The sequence below is a fragment of the Symphalangus syndactylus genome, chromosome 22 (assembly GCF_028878055.3).
Source record: "Symphalangus syndactylus isolate Jambi chromosome 22, NHGRI_mSymSyn1-v2.1_pri, whole genome shotgun sequence".
NCBI lineage: Eukaryota > Metazoa > Chordata > Mammalia > Primates > Hylobatidae > Symphalangus > Symphalangus syndactylus.
This window is the reverse complement of record NC_072444.2, coordinates 21379861-21407196: the sequence shown is the minus strand read 5'-3', so window position 1 is coordinate 21407196 and position 27336 is coordinate 21379861. Positions and strand designations below refer to the sequence as shown.

The window sequence follows — 27336 nt, the reverse complement described above, 5'->3', positions numbered from 1 at the left end:
TTTTCCTCCCTTTCTGATCCTTTATCCCACTTTCTTTTTCTTCCTCTTCCTTCTCCCTCTTCTTTGTCAAATAGAGGATTGAGTTATTATCACTGATCCATATAAAGTCCCTCTCTCATTTATTTTAACTCCCACCCCCATTTCTATTCCCCGACTTCCCATGTGCAACCTTCCCAATATGTTTGATACGCATCTTTTTGTTTGTATGTATTTTTAGAAAATGTTTATTGTTTTTGTATGCAAAAAAAATTAATAATAATTAAAAAAAAAAAAAAGTCATTATCTAACAAGTTCAGCCAAACAGCTAGAAAGCAGAAAAGCTGGGACTGAGATTTGAAAGCATCAGCCTTACTCCAAAGCCCATACAATACTGTCAAGCTGGTAAAATCAATCCTACAGACCTTAATCTATTTGACCATATCAATTTAGAAATCTTCATCAGAGCTACAGAGAAAGATCCCCCCGCCACAGCCACATAACTATATCATTTAGAATTGGTATATGTCAGGCAAACTCAATAAATGGCTTATACAAGAAAGACTGTCTTCCACCCCAAAATGTAGACAGTTGACTTAGCAAGAATTAAATCTAAATCTAATTGAAACATGGACCTGTACTTCTTTGGAGCTCCTTGCTTTATCAAAAGAGGCTCTGTTGGCAGAATTATCTGTGGATATTTCTTTATTCTATTTTATAAAATGTATTTGATATGGTGTTGGCAAAACCTAATAAACACAACACAAAATACAGAAAAAAAAAAATTAAAAAAAAAAAATTAAACTATGAAACAGCTCCATTTCTGGCAAAGGTACCCTGGCCAATTCTCCCACTACAGACAGCCACAAATGCTGAATAAAAATTGTAAGACATCTTTTAAAATGCATTAAAGATTGGGAATGATAGTAAGAGGAGTTAAAAATAAAATAAAATGTATCAAAGAACTGATAGGTCAGTAATACTGAGAGGTCAAAACATATCTAAACAAGGGCTGAAATCCAGAGAGCAAGTGGAGCTTTGAGACCAAGTTTCAAGAAAAGACATTTGCAGAACTGGGCAAGCTTGAGCCCCACCCTCCACCCCATCCCCAGAGGGAGGTCTCACTGGACCTTGGTGGAAAGAAGACAATACAGAAACTGCCTATATCAAATCTTGGTGCTGAATGGAGGAGGGAAAAATCTTCCCTGAGAATGTATAATGATTAGCAGTCCCCCAAAAGGACTACAGCCCAAATTTACACCTTATAAAACACATATTGGCCGGGCGCGGTGGCTCAAGCCTGTAATCCCAGCACTTTGGGAGGCTGAGGCGGGCGGATCACGAGGTCAGGAGATCGAGACCATCCTGGCTAACACGGTGAAACCCCGTCTCTACTAAAAATACAAAAAAAATTAGCCGGGCATGGTGGCGGGCGCCTGTAGTCCCAGCTACTCGGGAGGCTGAGGCAGGAGAATGGCGTGAACCCAGGAGGTGGAGGTTGCAGTGAGCCGAGATCACACCACTGCACTCCAGCCTGGGTGACAGAGCGAGACTCCGTCTCAAAAAACAAAAAAACAAAAAAAACCACCTATTTCAGGCAGATGAAAGTGATCCCAGAAAGAAAAGTATTAAATGCAAGAAGGAAGGAAGAACAATGAAAGTAGTATATATATAAGTGAGCAAACCTAAACAAATGCTGAACTAATGATGCTCATAAAAGTTGTAAAAGGACTGGCACAGTGGCTCACACCTCTAATCCTAGCACTTTGGGAGGCCAAAACAGGAAGACTGCTTGAGCCCAAAAGTTCAAGACCAGCCTGTCTTTACCAAAAGAGACCCTGTCTTTACTAAAAAAAAAAAGTAAAAATTAGCAGGGTGTGGTGGCGAGTGCCTGTGATCCCAGCTACTCGAGAAGCTGAGGCAGGAGGATTGCATAATCCTAGAAGGTCCAGACTGCAGTAAGCTGTGATTGTGCCACTGCACTCCAGCCTGGACAACAGAGCAAGACCCTGTCTCTAGAGAAAAAAAAAAAGTTTAAAAAGAACTAAAATGCACACCTACAGAATAAAAGTGGAAGAGGAAGTGATAGCAATTAAAGTGTTCTCAGGTCCTCACTGTTTGAGAGTAAGGTATAAAGACACTGACTAAATTTAGACTTTGACAAGTTACTTAAATTGAAAGCTATACCACATTTATGGATCAGATGACTCGACATCATAAAAATGTCAACTCTACCCAAATTTATGTATTATAAACTCAATGCAATTCTAATAAAACATACCAACAATTTTTATGGCATTTGACAAATGTAATCTAACATGACAATGGGGCCAGGCAAGATGGCTCACGCCTGTAATCCCAATACTTTGGGAGGCTGAGGTGGGAGGATTGCTTGAGCCCAGGAATTCAAGACTAGCTTGGGCTACATGGTGAAACCCTGTCTCTACAAAAAAGACAAAAATAGCCAAGTGTGGTGGCATGTGCCTCTAGTCTCGGCTACTTGGGAGGCTAAGGCGCAAGGATAGCTTAAGCCTGGGAGGTCAAGGCTGTAGTGAGCCAAAATCGCACCACTGCACTACAGCCTGGGTGACAGAGCGAGACCCTGTCTCAGAAAAAAATAAAATGAAAATGGAAGAGCAATGGGCCAAGGATTTACTAGCCATCAGTTCACCAGTTTTCTAAAATGATGTATTTTACAAGTCAGTGTGGTATTTAAAGAGACAGAGAACAGGCCGGGCACGGTGGCTCACGCCTATAATCCCAGCACTTTGGGAGGCCGAGACGGGTGGATCATGAGGTCAGGAGTTCAAGACCAGCCTGGCCAAGATGCTGAAACCCCGTCTGCTAAAAATAAAAAAAATTAGGCAGGCGTGGTGGCACGCATCTGTAATCCCAGCTACTCGGGAGGCTGAGGCAGGAGAATCACTTGAACCTGGGAGGTGGAGTTTGCAGTGAGCTGATTATCGTGCCACTGCACTCCAGCCTGGGCAACAGAGTGAGATTCCGTATCAAAAAAAAAACAACAAAGAATTTCTGCTCATCAAAAACAAAAAACAAAATCCTACACTGAAAAGACAAGCCACAAACTGGAAGTAGGTAGTTATAACACATATAACTGACAAAGAATTAGTATCCAAAATAAGAAATAAAAACCAAAAAACTAACAAAATGTCTACAAACCACCCAATAGAAAAATGAGCAAGACAATCTGGTGTTTCCGAGAAGGTGAAATCTGAATGATCAGTAAGCAATGAAAAGATGCCCAACTCAGAACCAGGAAAATGCAAATCAAAACCACATGAGATGTCATTGTACGCCCACCAGATTAGTAAAAATGTTGAAGTCTGAAAATACCATTGTTGAGAGGATATGAGGCAAACGGAATTGTTGAAGGGTAAACTGGGGAAACAGTTTTGGAAACAACTTGGCATTATTTGGTTAAGTTGAAGACGCACATACCCTGTGACTCAACTCCACTCCCAGCTGCAGCCCCTGGAGAGGCTGTGCATACATGTCCTGGGAATGTGAACAGTGGCACTGTTTGTCTCAGCAAAATACTGGAAACAACCCAAATGTCCACCAATAATAGAAAGGATAAATAAATTCTCATACAATGGAACATTATTCATCTGTGAAAATGAAATACCACTCTATGCAACGTGGATTAATGTCAAGGCACTGAAGAAAACAATATGATTATATTAAGTTCAAAAACCTGCAGAATTAAACGGTACATTGTTTAGCAATACAAACACATGGTAAAACTATAAAGAAAAGCAAGAGTGATAAAAGCAAAACTCAGGGATGACTTGGGCCGGGTGAGATCAGGGAGGGGACACAGGGGACTCCAAAGGTAACAGTAAGTTCTTTTTGGAAACTGGGAAATCGGTACATGGAAGATGTTTCTTGTATCCTTATTCTTTACACTGAACACATTCTTTCGTATGGAGTCAACATTTAACAAAAACGATTTACAAAATTAAACAAGTTCTTTCGTACTTTAAATAATGTTGCCAAGCATTAATTTGGGCTGCTGACTGAGTCACAGTAACTGGGGAAAATCCCCGGGGGGCCCACATGGCCCCGAGACTACGGACATGAGAAGTGCTTTGCTCTCTGAGCTCTGGTGACACAGCTTCCCATGGGGCAGGCTGGCGCAATTCGAGCGGAGCCTGCCACTCGGGACAGGAAAGTGACTGCTTAGGTTAATAAGTTCCAGTATAGGAAGTGGTGCGGCTGGGGTGGGGAGAACAGATTCTACTGCCAGACCTTTCAAGACCAGAAGCTGAGTAGATTTTTGATGTTACAATGAACCCACCAAGCCTGCTTTCTGGCCCGCTCTCCCCTCGCAGCGGGAATTCCCACCTCTGAGCCTCTGTCCACACTGCTGTTTAGATATGAGTGAACAACTCTCAATTCTAACCATGCCCTTTGCTTCCTTCCTTTGAAGCCCAGCCCTAAGAACCATCTCTCTTCAATTCACAATAAGCATGTCTGAATCCAAGAGCCTAAGCCCCAGTTTTCTACACATATCTGTGCTGACTGCATTACTGAGGTCAACCTTAATCACCCTGGGACTGTCAAACTATTGATGTCCATAAGGAGTCTCTGTGCTGGCATTCCACACACACGCAGCAAGGTTCAATGAGCCACAGTACTTACTCTCTGACCTCTATTATTTCAACCATTTAAAAATTGTGGCCACGGGAGGCTGAGGTGGGAGGATCGCTTGAGCCCTGGAGGTCGAGGCTGCAGTGAGCTATAATCCCAGCACTGCACTCCAACCTGGGCGAAAGAGCGAGACCCTGTCTCAAAAATTAAAAAAATATATAAATTAATTAAAAAAAAAAGCTGTGGCCAGCAAAAGAAGTAGATTATGATCTCCAGGACAATATGTTATGTACACAAAATGTATTTGGAGTTTTTTGTTTTCATTAAAATTGAGGTCCCTCCCTACTGTGATGTCAAATGTCAAACCCAAAAATGGGTCACCCCGCAGGACACCACCCCTGCTCGCATCTGTAATCCCAATCCTTTGGGATGGCGCAGGTAGGGAGATCACTTGAGCCCAGGAGTTCAAGACCAGCCTGGGCAACATGGCGAAACCCTATCTCTACAAAAAACAGAAAAATTAGCTAGGTGTGGTGGTATGTGCTAGTAGTCCCAGCTGCTCGGGGGGCTGAGTCAGGAAGATCGCTTGAGCCAGGGAGGTCGAGGCTGCAGTGAGCTATGACAGCTCCACTGCTCTCTAGCCTTGGCCACAGAGCAAGGCCCTAATTAAAAAAAAAAAAAAGTGTTATATGAGGTTGGGTTTGGTGGTTCAAGCCTATAATACCAGCACTTTGGAAGGCTGAGGCAGATGGATTGCTTGTGCCCAGGAGTTTGGGACCAGCCTGGGCAAAAGTGAGATTTTGTCTCTACCAAAAAAAAAAAAAAAAAGATTCCTGGGAGGAGAGGGGGGTAACTTACTTTCCACAGGTACATGCTTGAGAACCTTCTGATTTTTCTACCTTGTGCATGCATTCCCATAGCAAACGTTGTTTTCTTCCTAAACTCTGCATATTTTCTTTTTTGACCCTCAAGAATCTTCTTCTATCAAATAACAGTAATTATGGAGCCAGGGACTCAACTAAGCACTTTACATGCATGACCTTATTAATAATTCCACCCAATAAAGTTATATTCAAGGTAACTATTATCCCCATTTTACAACTGAAGAAACTGAGGGTTAGAAAGGTCAAGCACTTGCCCAAGGGCATACAGCTAGTAATTGTAAGAAGCAAACATGAGCCCACATATGCCTGGCTTAGGAGTTCCTGTTCCTAATTGGTACCCTATACTGCAGGGGTTTCTTAACTGGGGGAGATTTTGTGCCAGGAGATATTTGGCAATATCTGGAGACATTCTAGGGTGTCATCACTGGAGAAGAGTTACCACTGGCATCTATGGGTAGAGGCCAGAGACGCTACAGGAACCCACCCCCCACAACAAAGACTTATCTGGCCCCAAATGTCAGAAGTGTCAAGGTTGAGAAACCCTGCTATAGTGGAACAAGACAAAAAGAGAGAGAAACCGTCTTCTGACCAAAACTGTCACAGTTAAGGTCAGAGTTCACCATGTCTATTTCCCATATGACAGCCAAATGCCCAATAAACAAGAAGCATGCCCAGCCCTCAATCGCATGGAGTTTTCTCCAGCCCCAAATGCCAGTTCCTCCTCAGCCAATCAAGACTGATCATCCACTCATCTGACATTTGCTGAGTGCCAGCTGTGTGCCAGGAAACAAGCTACACAGTGGCAGTACCAGGATAAATAAGACCCTGTCCCTGCATCCAAGATGCTGGCGGTCTCATGGGAAGACAGGCAAGGAAGCCTCGGATCATAATTGAGGTGAAAATGTGTTAATAGAGATCAAAAACAGGATGCTAAGAAGTCGCAGGGGAGGGGCTCCAAACTCACTTGGGTTGGGGGAACTGGGAATGGCTCAGAAAAGGCTTCCCAGAAGCATCTGAACTTGAAGGAATTAAACAGGCAGACAGAATCCTCAAAACACCCCTTACCAGATCTCTCAGGATATGGTCTCTGAGTATTCAAGGTTTGATGACTTTAATTAGAAAGCTTGGGGGAACTCTCCCAGGAAACAGTGGGGGCACAGAGTAGTCCTTGACCCTCCATGCACAACCTGGATAGCCCCTGCCACAGGGCAGGATGGCAACCTGGCTTCCCCACAGGCTTGGGCCTTCCTCAACTTCAAACCTGACGGGCCTCCAGCTTCCAACCAGCCTGTCCCTTGCAGCAGGAGGTAAGTAACACTTCATAAATGTCCACTATACCAGGGGTCCCCAACCCGTGGGCCACAAACCACTACTGGTCCGTGGCCTGTTAGGAAATGGGCTGCATGGCAGGTGAGCGGCGGGCAAGTGAGCACGCAAGTGAGTGAAGCTTCAATCTGTATTTACAGCTGCTCCCCATCGCTCACCATTACCACCTGAGCTCTGCTTCCTGTCAGATCAGCAGCAGCATTAGATACTCACAGGAGCTCAATCCCTATTGTGAACTGCACATGTGAAGGATCTAGGCTGTGAGCTTCTCATGAAAATCGAATGCCTGATGATCTGTCACTGTCTTCCATCAACCCCAGATGGGATCGTCTAGTTGCAGGAAAAGCAGCTCAGGGCTCCCGCTGATTCTACATGATGGTGGGTTGTACAATTATTTCATTATATATTACAATGTAATAATAATAGAAATAAAGTACATAGTAAATGTAATGTGTTTAAGTCAACCTGAAACCACCTCCCACCCCCACCCCTCAGCCCCCTTTCTATGGAAAAATTGTCTCCTACAAAACCGGTCCCTGGTGCCAAACAGGTTGGGGGTGCGGGCTGTGCCACGGCTGGTGGTCCCAGGCGCATGGGGGCCGAGGGGGCGCGAGGCAGTAGTGTGGGGACTCTGGGTCCCAGAGGCCGCCCATGGGGTGGGAGGTGTGAGGCCACTGCCTGTCTGGGCCTCGGAGGGTGGGGGGAGCAGGGCAGGGAGATGATAAATTGACCATTATCTCAGGATGTCTCTTTCTGGCCGCCAATATCTTCGCCATCGCCAGCATCACCAACCCAGACTGGCTCAACACCAGGGAGTCTGTGGGAGCACTCACTGTGGGCCTCGTGGGACAGTGTCAAACAATCCATGGACGAGAGGGGATGCGCATCCCTCCCCGGCTTCCCCTGGAGTGGGTCACCACGCTGTTTTTTATCATGGGAATCATTTCATTGACTGTAAAATTCCCCTTGGCCAGATAGAGGCAGCTAGGACTCTGGAGTCAGGTGTGAATCTGCCCTCCCGTTGACTGTCACATGTGGTTTGCCGGTGGCTTCCCACTGGGGAAGAGAAGCTACAAAATATGTTCGATGGATAGCATTCACTGGGATGATGCTTTTCTGTATGGTTGCCGTCATATTTCCAATAGGATTTTACATCAATGAAGTCAGAGGTCAACCTTATAAATTAACAACACAGTAGTTGGGTCATCATATGTACCTTTTGTCTTATCAATTTCTTTACAATAGTAGGACTTCTATTTGCTGCCAAGTTTATTTACCAGGCTGATAAATGTCTAAATTGCTTGACTCTCACTTATTTTTGGAGGGTGAGGAGGACAAAGGTGAGACATCTGAGCAGCCCTCATGGGAAGATGCTCAGATGAAACTGATGCTGAGAAGGAAAAAAAAAAAAAAGTTTTGATTTGCTCTCACTATGCACTTTGGACTTAAAGAAGAAAAAAAAAATAGAAGAGCCTTTTTATTTTATTTTTGAGATAGAGTCTCACTCTGTCACCCAAGCTAGAATGCAGTGGCGTGATCTCAGCTCACTGCAACCTCCGCCTCCCGGGTTCAAGCGATTCTCCTACCTCAGCCTCCCGAGTAGCTGGGACTACAGGCACGCACCACCACACCCACCTAATTTTTTTTTTTCTCTTGAGATGGAGTCTCGCTCTGTTACCCAGGCTGGAGCGCAGTGGCGTGATCTTGGCTCACTGCAACCTCCGCTTCCCAGGTTCAAGTGATTCTCTTGCCTCAGCCTCCCAAGTAGTTGGGATTACAGGCGCCTGCCACTGCGCCCGGCTAATTTTTGTATTTTTAGTAGAGATGGAGTTTCATCATGTTAGCCAGGATGGTCTCAATCTCCTGACCTCATGATTCACCGGCCTCGGCCTCCCAAAGTGCTGGGATTACAGGCGTGAGCCACCGCGCCCGGCCAGGAGAGCCTTTTCCATAACCAAATACAGACAATACTGACTAAATCTCCTGAGCATATTCAGGCAGTCAGGTCTGCACTGTGATAGCAACCTAGAGAAGGGGAATGCTTTCTACTGAAAAGCATGTGGCCCTTTGTGACTCTGTTGTTCCATTTTTAATATCTAATGATTCATTAGAGGGAAAAAAAAAGTCTAAGTAGTTATGTATGATGGTGGACTAGAGGGATGCAAGAGAAGTTCATGTGGGGCTGGCCCCACCTCCTAAGAAATCAGTGTTCACAACTTTGTTGTAATAGTATTAGCCTTTGGCACCATTACTGCACCAAGAAGCCAATAGATCAAAACTTGTTTGCTAAAATGTATATAAAAATTCTGAGCCTGCCTTCCTGCCTGCCTGCCTTCCTGCCTGCCTGCCTTCCTTCCATTCCTCCCTTCCTTCCCTTCCTCCCTTCCTTCCCTTTTTCTTTCCTTCCTTCTTTCCTTCTTTCTTTCTTTTCTTTCTTTTCTTCCCTCTGTGGCCCAGGCTGGAGTACACTCGGCTCGCTGCAGACTCTCTGCGTCCGGCTCCCGTGATTCTCCTGCCCTGGCCTCCGGGCTGCCTGGGATTGCCGGCGCGCGCCACCACCCCTCCCTGGTTTTTCTCCTTTGGCTGGAGGTGCGGTTTTGCCATGTCGGCCAGGCTGGTCTCCAGCTCCTGACCTCGAGTGGTCTGCCCGCCTCGGCCTCCCAAGGTGCTGGGACTGCAGACGGAGTCTCGCTCACTCGGTGCTCGGTGTTGCCCGGGCTGGAGTGAGGTGGCGTGGTCTTGGCTCGCTGCAGCCTCCGCCTCCCAGCCGCCTGCCTTGGCCTCCCAGGGTGCTGGGATTGCAGCCTCTGCCCGGCCGCTGCCCCGTCTGGGAGGTGGGGAGCGTCTCTGCCTGGCCGCCCATCGTCTGGGTTGTGAGGAGCTCCTCTGCCCGGCCGCCCCGTCTGGGAAGTGAGGTGCGCCTCTGCCCAGCCGCCACCCCGTCTAGGAAGTGAGGAACGTCTCTGCCTGGCCGCCCATCGTCTGGGATGTGAGGAGCGCCTCTGCCCGGCCGCCCATCGTCTGGGATGTGAGAAGCGCCTCTGCCCGGCCGCCCCGCCTGGGAAGTGAGGAGCGCCTCTGCCCGACCACCCATCGTCTGGGAAGTGAGGAGCGCCTCTGCCCGGCCGCCCGTCGTCTGGGATGTGAGGAGCGCCTCTGCCCGCTGCCCATCGTCTGGGATTTGAGGAGCGCCTCTGCCCGGCCGCCCCGTCTGGGAAGTGAGGAGCGCCTCTGCGCGGCCGCCCCGTCTGGGAAGTGAGGAGCGCCTCTGCGCGGCCGCCCCGTCTGGGAAGTGAGGAGCGCCTCTGCCCGGCCGCCCCTTCTGGGATGTGAGGTGCGCCTCTGCCCGGCCGCCCCGTCTGGGAAGTGAGGAGCCCCTCTGCCCGGCCGCCACCCCGTCTAGGAAGTGAGGGGCGTCTCTGCCCGGCCGCCCCGTCTGGGAAGTGAGGAGCACCTCTGCCCGGCTGCCCCGTCTGGGATGTGGGGAGCACCTCTGCCCGGCTGCCCCGTCTGGGAGGTCTACCACAGAGGCCAGAAGCAATGTGGGGGCTGGATGTGGTGGCTCACGCCTGTAGTCCCAGCACTCTGGGAGGCCGAGGCGGGTTGATCACTTGAGGCTAGGAGTTTGAGACCAGCCTGGCCAACGTGGTGAAACATATGAAAAATACAACTGACAAACCAACCAACCAACCAAGCGACAACAAAACAGGTCTACCCTGGAGTCATACTCTAATTTTTTCTATTTTCCTCCCTTTCTGATCCTTTATCCCACTTTCTTTTTCTTCTTCTTCCTTCTCCTTCCTTGTCAAATAGAGGATTGAGTTATTATCATTGATCCATACAAAGTCCCTCTCTCATTTATTTTCTTTAATTCCCACCCCCCATTTCTATTCCCCGTCTTCCCATGTGCAACCTGCCTAATATGTTTGATATACATCTTTTTGTTTGTATGTACTTTTAGAAAATGTTTATTGTTTTGTGTGCAAAAAAAAAAAAAAAAAATTTAAAAAAAAATTCTGAAATTCCCTACTCTCTGTGTATGAAAACGCTAAGACACATGTTTTGGGTAGGTAGGTGGGTGGGTGGGGGAAATCTTCTCTGTGTGTGTGTGTGTATACACTATATATATACACTACATATATACACTATATATATACACTACATATATATACTATATATATACACTATATATATACACACACTATATATATATACACTATATATATACACACACACTATATATATAAAATATATATTTTGCTGACAGAAAAAAAAAAACAAAACGAAAAGGTTGGGGAGTGCTGCACTATGCAGCAAACCCTGTGAATTACCTGCCTGACCTCACGAAATTCTCCAAGCAATTCTGTGAATTACCTGCCTGTCCTCACGTAATTCTCCAAACAATTCTGTCATCCCGATTTTACAGATGAGGAAACTGAGGCTCAGCGATGAAACCGAGTAAAAGGGCTTGCTGTCTGATGTGTCAGAAGACAATCTTGTGATTAGGAAAATTAATAGTCATTAGGTTTTTTTTTTTTTTTTTTAGCTCTTTGGGACACAGTTTCAGAAGGAACTGACTGTCAGGACACAGAGCCACTCAATGGGAGGGCAGATTCACACCTGACTCCAGAGTCCTAGCTGCCTCTATCTGTCCAAGGGGAATTTTTCAGTCAGTCAAAAATGTGCCGTTTGCAACATCTTCGCCTCCTCAGGAAAGCCTTCCAGCGCCAGTGCATCCTCCCTCTGTGTGCACACACCCTCCATCAGCCCTCCAAGGTATTTCGTGCATTGCATTGTGAGGATACACATGGCTGGGAGCACCTGCTCCCGGGATTCAGTCTTACTTGTGCCAGCATCCCTAGCACCCAGCACAATGCCTGACACATGTTGGGCACAGAAACAATGAATGGATAAACAAGCCTGGCCTCCCTGGGCCCAAGCCCTGTAAACCTACCCAAAGCCAGAGCAGCCTGCCTTGGGGACTCAGCAGAGCTCCCCTCAGGCTGGGATCAAACCCCCAAGACAGTAATCCAGACAGACTGAGGACAGAGGAGGTTCTCTCAGCCAGCTTTTTCTCCAGCACTGAAACAGTCACAATCCGTTCTTTAGCTGTGCACCAGATGCAGGAACTGGCTTATGTTTGGGAACCATGTTGTACAAAAATGCCTCCTTAAACATTAGAACTTTAAAAGGAATGAGTGTGTGCTCGCTGCTCTGTGTCCCTTTTTGCCCTAGGGAGATCATACATGATGGCAGGAGCTACAGCAGCCAGCTTGGATCATGAGATGGAAACCTAAGTTTGAGCAAGAAAAGCCGCATTATCAAAGGAATCCTGCTCCCAGATGATCTCACAGAACACAGCAAGCTGCACTACCAGCTCTGGACTGCGTACTTTCAGAATGTTAAGGAGCAAGGAATAAACTTCTGTTTCCGCCACTGTAGATTTCACCTAACTAAAGGTGTGAGCATTGCCCAGTGATCATCCACTCTGGCCTCTCTCTGTAGGTAAAACAATAATAGTATTATCAACAATTTCCCAACCAAACTGTAACTGGGACTTTGTCATTACTGTATAATTTTGAAGAAAAGGCTATCAGGAAAGAATCATTTGAATCATGTTGAACCTAGAGAAGAAGGACAAACTGATCTGATTTGTTTCATCCTTGAGTATTACAGACCTACCTCAGATTTCCAGATAGCCCAGGCTGCTCTTTTCTGACAGTTTGCCTGTGTAAACTCCAGCTTGGCTCCCCTCGTCCGGCTCATTACCTGAATCAATGACACACAAGTGGAAAATCTGATGAGAACCTAAAGGGTACCTGTTCCCTCAGAGCTGCCTTTTCATGCATCCATCAAACATAGACAAATACAGAGTGCTTAGCACAGAGTCGGCCCAAGAAAGTGCTGAATAAATGGCCTGCTCTGTGCCAGACAACATGCTGACACTGGGACACAAAGATGCACAGACTCAGCCTCAGGCCCTGCTCTCAAGAACTCCAGCTCAATGAGAGACAGGATACAATGTTAAGAAGCAAAAACGACGAGGTTTGTATCCAAGCATTATTGCAGCATTGGCACTGCTCTGGGATATCCTGGACACTTTGTTTCTCATTGCATACCTTACCCTAGGTGAGCTCATCCCCTCCCATGACTTCAGTGACCTTTGATGGTGATAACTACTAGATCACCGCTGAACAGGTACACTTGAATGTTTTACAGGCATCCAACTCCAACATGTTCAAAACTAAACATATCTGCCCTCCCCCAAATCTGCTCCCCGTACTGCTCCCTATCACATGGAGCAGCATCCAACACCCATCAGCCAAAAACTGGGGTGATCCTGACTCCTCCCTGCCCCTAACTCTCATCAAACTAATCACCAAATTGTGTCAATTCTATCTCTAAAACCATCTCTCCTCACTCTCTGCCTTTAACTCACACCTTTATATCTCACTTGGATTATTCTAGCAGGCTCTTAATTGGCCTACAGGCCCACTCCCTTTATTCATTCTTCACTTAACCAGAGTGATTTTCCTAATCCACAAATATGATTCGTGGCCAGGCATAGTTGCACATGCCTATAATCCCAGTACTTTGGGAGGCTAAGGCAGGAGGATCATTTGAGGCCAAGAGTTCGAGACCAGTCTGGGCAACATAGTGAGACCCCATCTCTACTAAAAATTTAAAAAATTAGCCAGGTGTTGTGGTGCATGCCTGTAGTCCCAGCTAGTTGGGAGGCTGAGGCAGAAGGATCACTTGAGTTCAGGTCGAGGCTGCAGTGAACTATGATTATGCTGCCACTGCACTCCAGCCTGGGTGACAGAGCAAGACGCAGTCTCAAAAAAAAAAAAAAAAAAAAAAAAACCTGATTCTTTTATTTCAGGCTGGAAATAAAAGAATCCTCCTACCTCAGCCTTCCAAGAAGCTGGGACCACCAGAGGTGTGCTCCACCATGCCCAGCTATTTTTTTCCTTTCTTTTCTTTTTTTATAAAGATGGGGTCTTGCCATGTTGCCCAGGCTTGTCTCAAACTCCTGGGCTCAAATGATCATCCCACGTTGGCCTCCCAAAGTGCTAGAATTACAGAGTAAGCCGCCGCACCTGGCCACAGATCTGATTCTTAAATGGCTTCCCATTAACCTAAAGTTTAAAGTCCTTAACTAGGTTTACAACGTCCCCTAAGACCAGACCAGACCAGACCACAGCTTGCTGCTGCTTTTTTTTCTTTCTTTCTTTCTTTTTGAGACGGAATCTCACTCTGTGGCCCAGGCTGGAGTGCAATGGCGCCATTTCGGCTCACTGCAACCTCCGCCTCCGGAGTTCAAGCGATTCTCATACCTCAGCCTCCCGAGCAGCTGGGACTACAGGCGTGCGCAAGCACGACCTGCTAATTTTTGTATTTTTAGTAGAGACGGGGGTTTCACCGTATTGGCCAGGCTGGTCTCGAACTCCTGACCTGAAGTGATCTGCCCGCCTGGGCCTCCCAAAGTGCTGAGATTACAAGCGTGAGCCACCGCGCCCGGCCCAGTCTGCTTTATTTAGCCTGATCTCTCTCTCCTCTCTCTCTCTACGAAGATGAGTTTTCTCACAAACTACACCTTTAACTAAGAATACCCGTTTTCCTGCCTCACTCCGCTGAGCTTCCCTTAGATCTTAGCTTTCTGGGGGACAGAAGCCTCGCGGGATTCCCCCTAGGCTGAGTGATGTGTCTCTACTCCGTGCTTCGGAGGAAGGAGGGCTTTCTGCCCTCGCAGCAGTATCAGAATTGCTGATTTACCTGTATGTCTCCCACATGGGTCTCTGAGCTCTGGGTGACGATGCTGATACAATTAACAACAGCAACAAACACACAGCATTTACTTTGTACCCATAAGTGTTCAAGGAACCTCATTTCCCCTTTATTACAATCTTAGGAGGCAGATTTTATTATCATCTCTGCTTAAAGGGTGAATAAACCCAGGCAGAGAGAAAGAGCCAAAAGTACCTAAGGTCACAGCAGGGAATGGGGATTCAAACCCCGCTGCTGGGCTCCACGGTTCACACTCCTAACCGCTACTCCGGGATCGAGTCCGCCCTCATCACTCGCTCTAGCTTCAGCATCTATCAGGTGCTGAACTACCGTCCGTAGGACGAATGAATGAATGAAATGATTTTATACAGGGACAGCGTCGGCCTCCTCTCTGTCAGCTCCTCCTAGGCCCGGGCAGCCCCGCTCCCTCCCGCCCCGGCCGGCCGACGGGAGCTGCCCCGGCACTGCGCTCCCTCGCGGCCGCAGAACGCCCACCCTCGACAGCGCGCAGGGTCAAGGGGCGGTGACAGCCGGGCGGCGGGGGCGGAGATGCTACCAGCTGGGGTGTCATCCAGCCCGGGAGGTGACACGCGCCCCCTCGCCCGGGCGGTCGCTCTGGCCGCCCACTCCCCGCCAGCACGCCCGGCGACGCCCCCCGCCTCGCCACCCCACAATCTCACGCCCGGCGGTGTCCCCTCAGCCCCGGTAGGCGTCCCATTCCACTTCCCTCCCCTCCCCCACACAACCGTCACCAGCGTCCCACCGCGCCCCATCCTCCGCCGCCTCCGCCCCGGCTCCCAGGACTTCCCTGGCCCCGGGCGATTGTTGACCCTCACCTGCCATGTCCCGGACCCCACCGCAGAGGGAGGTGCATCACGGCCGCGAGAAGACCGGGAACAGCACTCCAGAGCAGACAAAGGGCGCCGCCATGTTAGAGTCGGGCGGAACCGACCTCGCAGGCTTCCCGGCTGCAACTTCCGGCGCATGCGCAGCGTCCTCTCTAGGCGAGCGCCCACAGACAGACGCATGCGCCTAGCTATCCAAAAGTTCCACCTTGCAGTACTTCTGCGCTGAGAGTTGTCCTAATTGTACCCCTGCCTTGGTTTCTCTTCCAAATGTAACAGTAACATCATGTGTTCAGCTCTTACTGTGTGCCAGGCGCTGTGTTAAGCGCTTTACATGCATTATCTCTTCAAATCCTCACACCAATTATAAGATAGTATTATTCTCCTAATTTTAAAAAAGGGAAAACAGACTCAAAAAGTGTAAATGAATGTCCATGGTCACGTATCTTGTAAGTGGTGGACCGGAGATATGAATCTACTTGTGGCTTCAAAGCTGCAGATCCCAATTGTGTTTTTCTACCTTCTAAACCGAACATTATCCCCTTTCCCGATTATCTTGGACATGAATAAAGGTGTCTGAAAACAAAAGTGTCTGCAGACTTGCACGGCCCCTCTGTGGTCCCTCTTCTACCATTTTGGTAGCTCTAAGCCACTCACTTCTCCACTTTCTCACAGTCTGAGGGCTTTCTCCTTTGTTTACTTCTAGGCCTGCTTATTTTCCATAATCTATAATTTTAACAATACTCTTGCCACTACTCTAAGCTCTTTTGCTCCCTTGTCTTTTTGTCACATGGATTTGGTAAGAATACCAACGCTTTGTGAATCCAAATGCACCTTTTCTCTTTGTTAGCTCCCAAACAGCCAAGCACAGCTGAAGAAATTATGCAGTGGCGAGACTGTTCCCTAGAGATTCATGTCCACTAGCCTTCAGTGGGACTGCAACATATGCCAATCTGGCAACTCACTCCTGTCTTCACAATGGCTAGAGAAACAAAAAAGCCCAGCAGTTGACTTCACCCCTCTTGTCTTTTGTTTGTTTGTTTTGTTGTTGTTTTTTGTTTGTTTGTTTGTTTTTGGAGACAGAGTCTCGCTCTGTCGCCCAGGCTGGAGCGCAGTGGCGCTGTCTCGGTTCACTGCAAGCTCCGCCTCCCGGGTTCACACCATTCTCCTGTCTCAGCCTCCAGAGTAGCTGGGACTACAGGCGCCCGCCACAACACCTGGCTAATTTTTTGTATTTTTAGTAGAGACAGGGTTTCACCATGTTAGCCAGGATGGTCTTGATCTTCTGACCTCGTGATCCACCCTCCTCGGCCTCCCAAAGTGCTGGGATTACAGGCATGAGCCACCGTGCCTGGCCGTCTTCCTTTTCTTTCTTTTTTTTTTTTTTTTTTAGATGGGGTCTCGCTATGTTGCCTGGCTGGACTGAAACCCCTAGGCTTAAGCATCCCATTTCAGCCTCCCCAGTAGCTGAGACTACGGGCATGTGCACCCACAACTGGCTAACTTCACCTGTTCTTTTTAACTATATTTTTAATTTTTATTTCAGTAGTTTATGGGGAACACATGGTGTTTGGTTACATGGATAAGTTCTTTAGTGATGATTCCTGTGACTTTGGGGGACCCATCACCCGAACAGTGTACATTCTACCCAAGGTGTAGTCTTTTTTTTTTTTTTTTTTTTTGAGATGGAGTCTCACTCTGTTGCCCAGGCTGGAGTGCAGTGGCACGATCTGGGCTCACTGCAAGTTCCACCTTCCAGGTTCACACCATTCTGCTGACTCAACCTCACGAGTAGCTGGGACTACAGGCGCCCGCCACCATGCCCGGCTAATTTTTTGTATTTTTAGTAGAGACAGGGTTTCACCGTGTTAGCCAGGATGGTCTTGATCTCCTGACCTCGTGATCTGCCCACCTCGGCCTCCCAAAGTGCTGGGATTACAGGCGTGAGCCACCGTGCCCAGCCAACCCAAGGTGTAGTCTTTTATCCCTCACCCCTCCCACTCTTCCCCCTGAGTTCCCAAAGTCCATTGTATCATTCTTACGCCTTTGCGTCCTCATAGCTTAGCTCCCACTTAAAAGTGAGAACATATGATATTTGGTTTTTCATTCCTGAGTTACTTCATTTAGAATAATGGTGGCTAGCAGGCCGGGCGCGGTGGCTCACGCTTGTAATCCCAGCACTTTGGGAGGCCGAGGCGGGCGGATCACGAGGTCAGGAGATCGAGACCACGGTGAAACCCCGTCTCTACTAAAAATACAAAAAAATTAGCCGGGCGTGGTGGCGGGCGCCTGTAGTCCCAGCTACTCGGAGAGGCTGAGGCAGGAGAATGGCGTGAACCCGGAAGGCGGAGCTTGCAGTGAGCAGAGATTGTGCCACTGCACTCCAGCCTGGGCGACAGAGCAAGACTCCGTCTCAAAAAAAAAAAAAAAAAAAAAAAAAGAATAATGGTCGCTAGCTCCATCCATGTTGCTGCAAATGCCATTATTTCATTCTTTTTTATGGCTGAGTAGTATTCCATGTTATATGTATACCACATTTTCTTTATCCACTCGTGCACTGATGGGCATTTGAGATGGTTCTATATGTTTGCAATTGTGAACTGTGCTGCTACAAACATGCGTGTGGAAGTGTCTTTTTCAGATAATGACTTATTTTCCTCTGGGTAGATACCCGCTAGTGGGATTGCTGGATCTAATGGCAGATTTACTTTTAGTTCTTTAAGGAACATCCATACTGTTTTCCATAGTGGTTGTGCTAGTTTACATTCCCACCAGCAGTGTAAAAGTGTTCCCTTTCACCACAACCATGTCAACATCTATCATTTTTTTATTTTTGATTGTAGCCATTCATGCAGGAGTAGGTATCTTATGGTTTTGATTTGCATTTCCCCGATAATTAGTGATATTGAGCATTTTTTCACATTTGTTGGCCATTTGTGTATCTTCTTTTAAGAACTGTTGGGCCGGGCACGGTGGCTCACGCCTGTAATCCCAGCACTTTGGGAGGCCGAAGTGGGCAGATAGCCTGAGGTCAGGAGTTCAAGACCAGCCTGGTCAATATGGTGAAACCCCATCTCTACTAAAAAATACAAAAAAAAAAAAAAAATAGCCAGCGTCGTGGCGGGCACCTGTAGTCCCAACTACTCAAGAGGCTGAGGCAGGGAGAATTGCTTGAGCCTGAGGCTGCAGTGAGCTGAGATTGTGCCACTGCACTCCAGCCTGGGTGACAGTGCGAGACTCTGTCTCAAAAAAAAAAAAAAAAAAAAAGAATTGTCTATTCATGTCCTTAGCACGTGACTTTTTAATAGGATTATTTGCTTTTGTCATGCTGATTTGTTTGAGTTCCTTGTAGATTCTGGGTATTAGTTCTTTGCTGGATGCATAGTTTGTGAAAATTTTCTCCCACTCTGTGGGTTGTCTGTTTGCTGATTATTTATTTTGCTGTGCAGAAACTTTTTAGTTTAACTGGTTTATTTTCATTTTTGTTGTATTTGCTTTTGGGTTCTTAGTCATAAAGTCTGCCTAAGCCAATGTCCAGAAGAGTTTTTCCAATGTTGTCTTCTAGAATTTTTATGGTTTCAGGTCTTAGATTTCAGTCTTTGATCTATCTTGAGTTGATATTTGTATAAGGTGAGAGATGAGGATCCAGTTTCATTCTTCTGCGTGTGGCTTGCCAATTATCCCAGTACCATTTACTGAATAGGGTGTCCTTTCCCCCCTTTATATTTTTGTTTGCTTTGTTGAAGATCCATTGGATATAAGTATTTGGCTTTATTTCTGGGTGCTCTATTCTGTTCGTTTGGTCTATGTACCTATTTTATTCCAGTACCATGCTGTTTTGGTGACTATAGCCTTGTAGTATAGTTTGAAGTTGGGTAATGTGATGCTTCCAGATTTGTTGTTTTTGCTTAGTTTTGCTTTGGATATGCAGGCCCCTTTTTGTTTCCATACGTCCCCATTTCTTAAAAATTTTTTTTTTTAAATCATAGTAAGAAAACTTAACATGAGAGCTGTCCTCTTAAGAATTTGTTCTTTCTCACTCATGGACACAGGAAGGGGAACATCACACTCCGGGGACTGTTGTGGGGTGGGGGGAGGGGGGAGGAACGGCATTAGGAGATATACCTAATGCTAAATGACGAGTTAATGGGTGCAGCAAAACAACATGGCACATGGATACATATGTAACAAACCTGCACATTGTGCACATGTACCCTAAAACCTAAATAATAAAAAAAAGAAAAAAAAAGAATTTGTTCTTTCTCTTCAACTTTTATTTTAAGTTCAAGAGTACATGTGCAGGATGTGCAGGTTTGTTACATAGGTGGTAATATATGACCCATGTTTACTTTAGGTTGAACTAATGCTTGGACTTAACATTTAAATGTATTCTGGCCAGGTGTGGTGGCTCATGCCTGTAATCCCAGCATTTTGGGAGGCCAAGGCAGGAGGATCGCTTGAGACTGGGAATTGGAGACAAGCCTGGGCAACATAGTGAGACTCCCCCTCATCTCTACTAAAAATAAAAGCTTAGCCAGGCATAGTAATGCATACTTGTAATCCCAGCTACTTGGGAGGCTGAGGAAGGAGGATCACTTCAGCCCAGGAGTTCGAGGCTGCAGTGAGCTATGATTGTGCCAATGCATTCCAGCCTGGGTGACAAACCAAGACCCTGTCTCTAAAAAAAATTTTAAATAAATGTATTACAATTAGGCCCTATATGTCAAAAGGTCTTTTCAGGGCACAAAAGCATGCAAGTGCACAGCCTCTGTAAACTGGCCAGGACCGGTCCCTGGTTGGTGGTCTTCTTAGCTGGAGAAAGTTATCGAAACCACCTTCTTTGTCCAAAGCTGTAGTTATGGCTGGTGGAACAGGAGTTCCAGTCAGCCTCTGTGAGCTGAATGAGTCATAATTGTTTTAATACTGTTTATCTCGAGGCAAGTACTCGTTTAGCTGCTAGAGAAAAAGAAAAACCTTGTGGCAATTGAACATAGTTTATTCTTTAAGGTAAGAGTGCATGGCTTAACCCTTGCCTGGCACAGCCTTAGGTCCTGTCTATAATTTGGGATTTTGTTGCCACAGTCTGTTCTGTCAGTCTTATTGTCTCTATTTTAACTTTAACGCTCATCAGTTGTTATGTCTAAAACACAAATAGGGCCGGGCGTGGTGGCTCACACATGTAATCCCAGCACTTTGGGAGGTTGAGGCGGATGGATCGCTTGAGGTCAGGAGTTCGAGACCAGCCTGGCCAACATGGTGAAACCCTGTCTCTACTAAAAATACAAAAATTAGCTGGGCATGGTGGCGTGCACCTGTAATCCCAGCAACTCGGGAGGCTGAGGCAGGAGAATCTCTTGAACCCGGGAGGCAGAGGTTGCAGTGAGCCAAGACTGCGGCACTGCACTTCAGCCTGGGTGACAGAGTGAGACGCTGTCTCAAAAAATAAATAAATAAGTAAAAACCACTAATATCAAGGTGTGTTGTTTTAGTCCATTATTACGCTGCTAATAAAGACATACCCAAGACTGGGTAACCTGTAAAGGAAAGAGGTTTAGTTGACTCACAATTCAGCATGACTGGGGAGGCCTCAGGCAACTTCCAGTCATGGTGGAAGGGGAAGCGAACACATCCTTCTTCACATGGCAGCAGCAAGAAGGAGAATGAGCAAAAGGAGGAAAAGCCCCTTATCAAACCATCAGAAAGGCCGGGCGTGGTGGCTCATGCCTGTAATCCCAGAAATTTGGGAGGCCAAAGCAGGTGGATCACTTGAGCTCAGGAGTTCCAGGCCAACATGCTGAAACTCCATCTCTACTAAAAATAGTGAGTCTCCATCTAAAACAAAAACAAAAACAAAACAAAACATCAGATGTCCTGAGAACTTACTCTCACTCACTATCCTGAGAACAGCAGCATGGGGGTCATCACCCCCATGATTCAATTACCTCCCACCGGGTCCCTCCCACAACACGTGGGGTTTATGGAAACTACCATTCAAGATGAGATTTGGGTGGGGACACAGCCAAACCGTATCACGTGTCTAACCTCCCACCCTGTTGTAGCTGGGAACTCAGTCTCTAAGGTTTTTCTGGGGTCCCCTTAGCCAAAAGGAGGTCCGTTCAGTCAGTGGGGGACTTGGGATTTTATTTTTAGCTTACAGTGGAATCATGCTGGATTTGTCCTCCTGTGACTGGCTTATTTCACATAGCACAATGTCCTTAAGGTTTATCACTGTGGTCAAATTTTGCAGAATTTCTTTTTTAAAGGCTGAATAATATTCTATCTTATGTATATACCGTATTTTGTTTAACCATTCGTCTGTTGATGGACCCTTGGTTGGGTTGTTTCCACATTTTGGCTGTTGTGAATAAATGCTACAATGAACAGTGGAGCACGAATATCTCTTCAAGGTCCTGATTTCAATTCTTTTAGATAAAGACCCAGAAGCGGGGTTTCTGGATCCTACGGTGGCTCTATTTTTAATTTTTTGAGGAATCTGCATATACCATTCTTCATAGTGGCTGCACTATTTTGCATTCCCACCAACAGTACCCAAAGGTTCCAATTTTTCCACATCCTTACCAACACTTGTATTTCACCTCTTCTTTTACAGGGAGAATAATAGCAGATCTGTTAGGAACCTTCTTGTCTTCCCAATATTAAGCATACAAATCTATCCCCAGGTCTATCTGTGTTAGATGTGATCAGTCAGGACTCAGCACCCATTCTTTCCAGAATCTAAAAAGCTAAAAAAATGTATTTCCACCGGGCGTGGTGGCTCACGCCTGTAATCCCAGCACTTTGGGAGGCCGAGGTGGGTGGATCACCTGAGGTCGGGAGTTTGAGACCAGCCTGACTAACATGGAGAAACACTGTCTCTACTAAAAATAAAAAATTAGCTGAGCATGGTGGCGCATGCCTGTAATCCTAGCTACTCGGGAGACTGAGGCAGGAGAATTGCTTGAACCCAGGAGGTGGAGGTTGCAGTGAGCCAAGATTGTGCCATTGCACTCCAGCCTGGGTAACAAGCATGAAACCCCGTCTCAAAAAAAAAAAAAAAAATGCATTTCCCAGACTCAGCTGCAATTAGAATCCCAGATATGGATGGATTCTGCCAGTTAGTGGGATTTGGAAGAAGGAAGTGAGGCTGTAGCCATAGTCCTGCTGCTTTTGGCTGATATCTGCTGGCAAGCAAGGTCATGGCTGTTTATAATTGCACCATAGAGCTTCAAATAAGAAAAGATTTGGGGTTTAAATTCTTGGCTCAAGGCAGGGTCAGATAACCTGGGGTCATTCCTGACTACTGCAATAGATGTATCATCTCTTATAGCCACAGGGCTTGTGTAGCCAAAAATTGAAGACAGTTCATCCCATGGGTTGCTGATTTGCAATGTAATTGTTATGTATGCTGTATTCACAGCCTGACCAGGTGCATAGAACAGGAAAAAGTGGCTCTCAGGAACTGAAATAGGGATGTTTGTGTGGATGCAGATGATTTTGTGTTCCCTGACTACCGATATCCAAAGTCCAGTGAGATTCCTTTGCTGATAGAAGCAGCCCCTCCTTCCATCTGACCAGGCTGATTCTGCTTTCTCTGGGGAGTGTGTAATGACCTCACCCGGGGAAGTTATTTTGCAAGAGGAATCTAATTCTCATGAACACTCCACTGCCCATTGTTTGTTTCCAGATCTATAATGAAAGTCAGATTCCAGGATGCTCCAGGAGACAGGCACAGAGTCTGACCAAGGAGGATATGGCTTCTACAACAAAATAAAACAATCGAACAAACAAACAAGCCTTAGCTAAGTACATACTATAGTACCCATATTCCCTTAGCCTAGGGAATATGGGTGCTAGCGCAGAGAGGAAAGAACATAACGTTTGGCTGAATTTATCAATGTAATATATTACAGAGATTTGGGGTTTTAAAGTTCCAGCTGGAAATGGTTCTAACAGGTCAACTGGTTGATTAACATCTGGATCAACAGCATCCTTTATAAAATGAAGTTGAGTGGAGATGCCAGAAACTGCTTAGAATATACAGAAGAGGAATCCAAGAATTTGCACTTGATGGCTGAGACAGGACAGGAGTTAAGTATACATGTGTTGATTGAGTGAGTGAATGATTACAACTTGCCTGGTTTCTCATTAGGTGCCATTGATTCAGTTATATGACTAACCAGGTCCCTCAGCCCCAAGCTTCTCCCCTCCACTATTCTTGCCCCGCCCCACCCCACCCTCAGTCAGACGCCAAAGTGACAGACAGCACCCCTCACCATCTCCAGAGTCTCCAGCCTAAACCTCATCCACTTTCTACTCTAACGCTCCCCCAAAGCTCAGTTACTATTCACGTGTGGGCAACACTGCATTTTCCCTATAAGGATAACTTTTTAAGCAGTTGGCCACCCTGTAGACATAAACTTGAAAAAGTGTAGTTAAACCTTGTAGACATTAACTTGAAGAGCTGTTGATAGACGAATGGCTGTTTATACAATTTAATTTACCAACTTGATTGCACAAATCTTAAAAGTCACAAATTATATAACACAGCAGCATATTAATTCATAAATATTGCTTTTCTTCCTCTGTTTACTTGTCATGAAATGGTTTTCTTAATTCTTCCCAGAAATCCTTGGCATATACCTTTTAGTTCCCGTCCATTTTGAAAATGTTATAAATTACACAAAAGTGAAAGTAATAAGACATTTTCTCTATTTCCATCATCCAGATTCAATAGTTAAGTTTTGCTGCATATTCTTAATATACTCTTCCTTTCTTTCTTCTTTTTTTTTGAGATGGAGTCTCACTCTGTTGCCCAGGCTGGAGTGCGGTGGCGTGGTCTCGGCTCACTACAATTTCCACCTCCCAGGTTCGAGTGATTCGCCTGCCTCAGCCTCCCGAGTACCTGGGACCACAGGCATGTGCCACCAAGCCCAGCTAATTTTTGTATTTTTAGTAGAGATGGTGTTTTGCCATGTTGGCCAGGCTGGTCTCAAACTCTTGACCTCAGGTGATCCACCCGCTTTGGCCTTCCAAAGTGCTGGGATTATAGGCGTGAGCCACTGCGCCCAGCCTGAAGAAGTATTTTAAAGCAAATCCCAGATCATGTCATTCCACCGTGCATGATAATGATACTTCAGTGTGCAACTGTAAAAAAATTCCACAATGCCTAACAACTTGAAGAATTATTCTTTGGAATAATTTAATATTCAGCCATAATCAGATTTTACTAATTGTCTCCAAGTGTCTTTTTATGATTGCTTTGTTCAAATCAGGATCCATACAAAGTCCTCCCACCACAGTCACAATTGTGTGGTGGTGTTTTTAAAATTGTCTTTTGAGTCACTTTTATTCCAAAGTCATTCCTTTCCTTGTTTTTTATTTGTTCCCTCTTGTTGCCTTGATGCAGAAATAGGTACTGTTGTCCCACAGAATTCCCACATTCTGGAATTCTCTGTTTGCTTCCTTATACTGTCATTTAACTAGCTTCTCTGTCTCCCTCTTTTCTGTAAATAAGTCCTCAAGGCCTGAGTACATTCAGGTCTAACTTTTTATTATTTATTTGAGACAGAGTCTCACTCTGTCACCCAGGCTGGAGTGCAGTGGTGCAATCTTCTCTCACTGCAACCTGCGCCTCCCAAGTGCAAGCGATTCTCATGCCCCAGCCTCCTGAGTAGCTAGCTGGATTACAGGCATGCACCACCACGTCCGACTAATTTTTGTATTTTTAGTAGAGGTGGGGCTTCACCATGTTGGCCAGGCTAATCTTGAACTTCTGACTTCAAGTGATCCACCTGCCTTGGCCTCCCAAAGTGCTGGGATTATGCACATGAACCACCACACCCAGGCCTGGGTCTAATTTTTTAAAATTTATTACTGTTATTATTATTTTTTAGAGGCAGGATCCCATTCTGTCACCCAGGCTGGAGTGTGGTGGTGTGATCATGGCTCACTGCAACCTCAAACTCCTGGGCTCAAGCAATCCTCCTGCCTCAGCCTCCCAAGTAGTTGGAACTACAGGTATGCACCACCGTGCCTGGCTAATTTTTTAATAATTTTTTTATAGAGACAGTGTCTTGCTATGTTGCCCAGGCTGAGCATGAACTCCTGGGCTCAAGCAGTCCTTGAACTTTGTCCTCCCAAAGTGCTGGGATTCCAGGCATGAGCCACCAGGCCCAGCCCAGATCCAACTTTTTTTGGTAGGAGCATTTCACAGGTTTTGCTGAGCGCTTCCAGGAAGTCACATCGTGGGCCCCCTTGGTGGGTCTGCGAGGCAGCAATCTGACTTTCCCTTTGAGAATTTCCCCATCAACCTTCCACGCAATGGGTTTTTCTTCTGAAGATCTCTGGTCATTGATTTCATTAGGGGTTGTAAAATAATGCATTTCTATCATTCTTTCCACATCCATGAGCTGGAATTCTTCTGTAAACAGGAATTTCCCCACATCAATCAGGGTTACGTGGTTACCTGAAAATATAGTTCATTGAGGAAAGGCAGGATAGAGCTTATTTCTTTTCTTAAAATACAACAACTTTATTGAGATATAATTCACATACGTACAATTCATCCTTGTAGAGTGTACAGATCAGTGGTTTTTGGTATATTCAGAGTTGTGCAACCATCACCACTAATTTCAGAACAGTTTCATTATCCCCAGAAGAATCTCCATGCCCATTAACAGGCATTTCCCATTCCTTCCTCCCCTCTCAGCTCCTGACAACCACTAATCTGCTTTATCTCTATGAATTTGCCTATTCTAGGCACTTCATATAAATGGAATCATACAACATGTGGTCTTTTGTGACTTGACTCCCCTCCCCTCCCTTCCCTTCCCCTCCCCTCCCCTCCCCTCTCTTCCCTTCCCTTCTCTTTTGAGACAGGGTCTCGCTCTGTCACCCAGGCAGGAGTGCTACTGGCACGATCTCAGCTCACTGCAACCTCCCCATCCTGGGTTCAAGCAATTCTCCTACCTCAGCCTCCCGAGTAGCTGGGATTACAGGTGCATGCCATCACGCCCGGCTATTTTTAGTAGAGATGGATTTCACCATATCGGCCGGGCTGGTCTCGAACTCCTAACCTTAAGTGATCCATCAGCCTCGGCCTCCCAAAGTGCTGGGATTGCAGGTGTGAGGCACCGCACCCAGCCACTTGATTTTCAAGGTTCATTCACGCTGTGGCATGTGTCAGTACTTCAGCATTTTTTTATTGTCAAATATATTCCAATGTATGAATACACCACAGTTGATTTTTCAGCTGATGAACATTTGAGTTCTTTTCACTTTTGCTGTTATTAATAACGCTCCAATGAACATTCATATAAAGGTTTTGATTTTGTTTCGTTTTTGAAACAGGGTCTCACTCTGCCACCCAGGCTGGAGTGCAGTGGCGTGATCTCGGCTCACTGCCACCTCTGCCCCCTGGGTTCAAGCAATTCTTGTGCCTCAGCCTCCTGAGTAGCTGAGACCACAGGCATGCACTGCCACAGCCCAGCTAACGTTTTGTATTTTTAGTGGAGTCAGGGTTTCTCCATGTTGGTCAGGCTGGTCTGGAACTCCTGACCTCAGGTGATCTGCCCACCTCGGCCTCCCAAAGTGCTAGGATTACAGGCGTGAACCACCGCGCCCAGCCAAGAGATCCGTTTTTACAAATAAAGTTTATCTATTATTTCTTTCACTTTGCCAGATAAATCATACTATACATTCTGATGTGCACCCTGCTTTTTGTAGTTCATAAAGTATCAAGAAATCTTTCCATATTAGCAAATAGAAATCTACATCATTCCTTTTAATAGCTGAATAGAATATTAGCTTATGACTATCACAATTTAATAAATTCCCTACTGATAAACACTTCAGTTGTTTTCTTTTTTTGCTATTAAAAATAATGCAATAAGCATTAATATATACAG

The 27336-nt window shown here is 46.1% G+C and overlaps 1 protein-coding gene and 1 pseudogene across 8 annotated transcripts in view; one reads left to right on the top strand and one right to left on the bottom strand.

The window, feature by feature from the left end:
• The window catches only part of ZBTB17 (zinc finger and BTB domain containing 17), a 41272-nt gene extending 25701 nt beyond the window's left edge, over positions 1 to 15571 (bottom strand). For 3 of the 8 annotated variants that reach the window (XM_063631815.1, XM_063631816.1, XM_055262503.2), the window contains exons 1-2: positions 15422 to 15562; positions 12480 to 12566 (exon numbers count right to left, since the gene is read on the bottom strand). The gene's annotated coding sequence lies outside the window, so the exon portion shown is untranslated. Of the gene's footprint in view, positions 1 to 12479; positions 12567 to 14780; positions 15036 to 15421 lie in introns of those variants that run through there. The other 5 variants (XM_055262499.2, XM_055262502.2, XM_063631813.1 and 2 more) reach the window with 4 other exon arrangements.
• On the top strand, positions 6875 to 8417 carry LOC129472120 (uncharacterized protein C16orf52 homolog A-like; annotated as a pseudogene).
• Positions 15572 to 27336: the final 11765 nt, after the last annotated feature.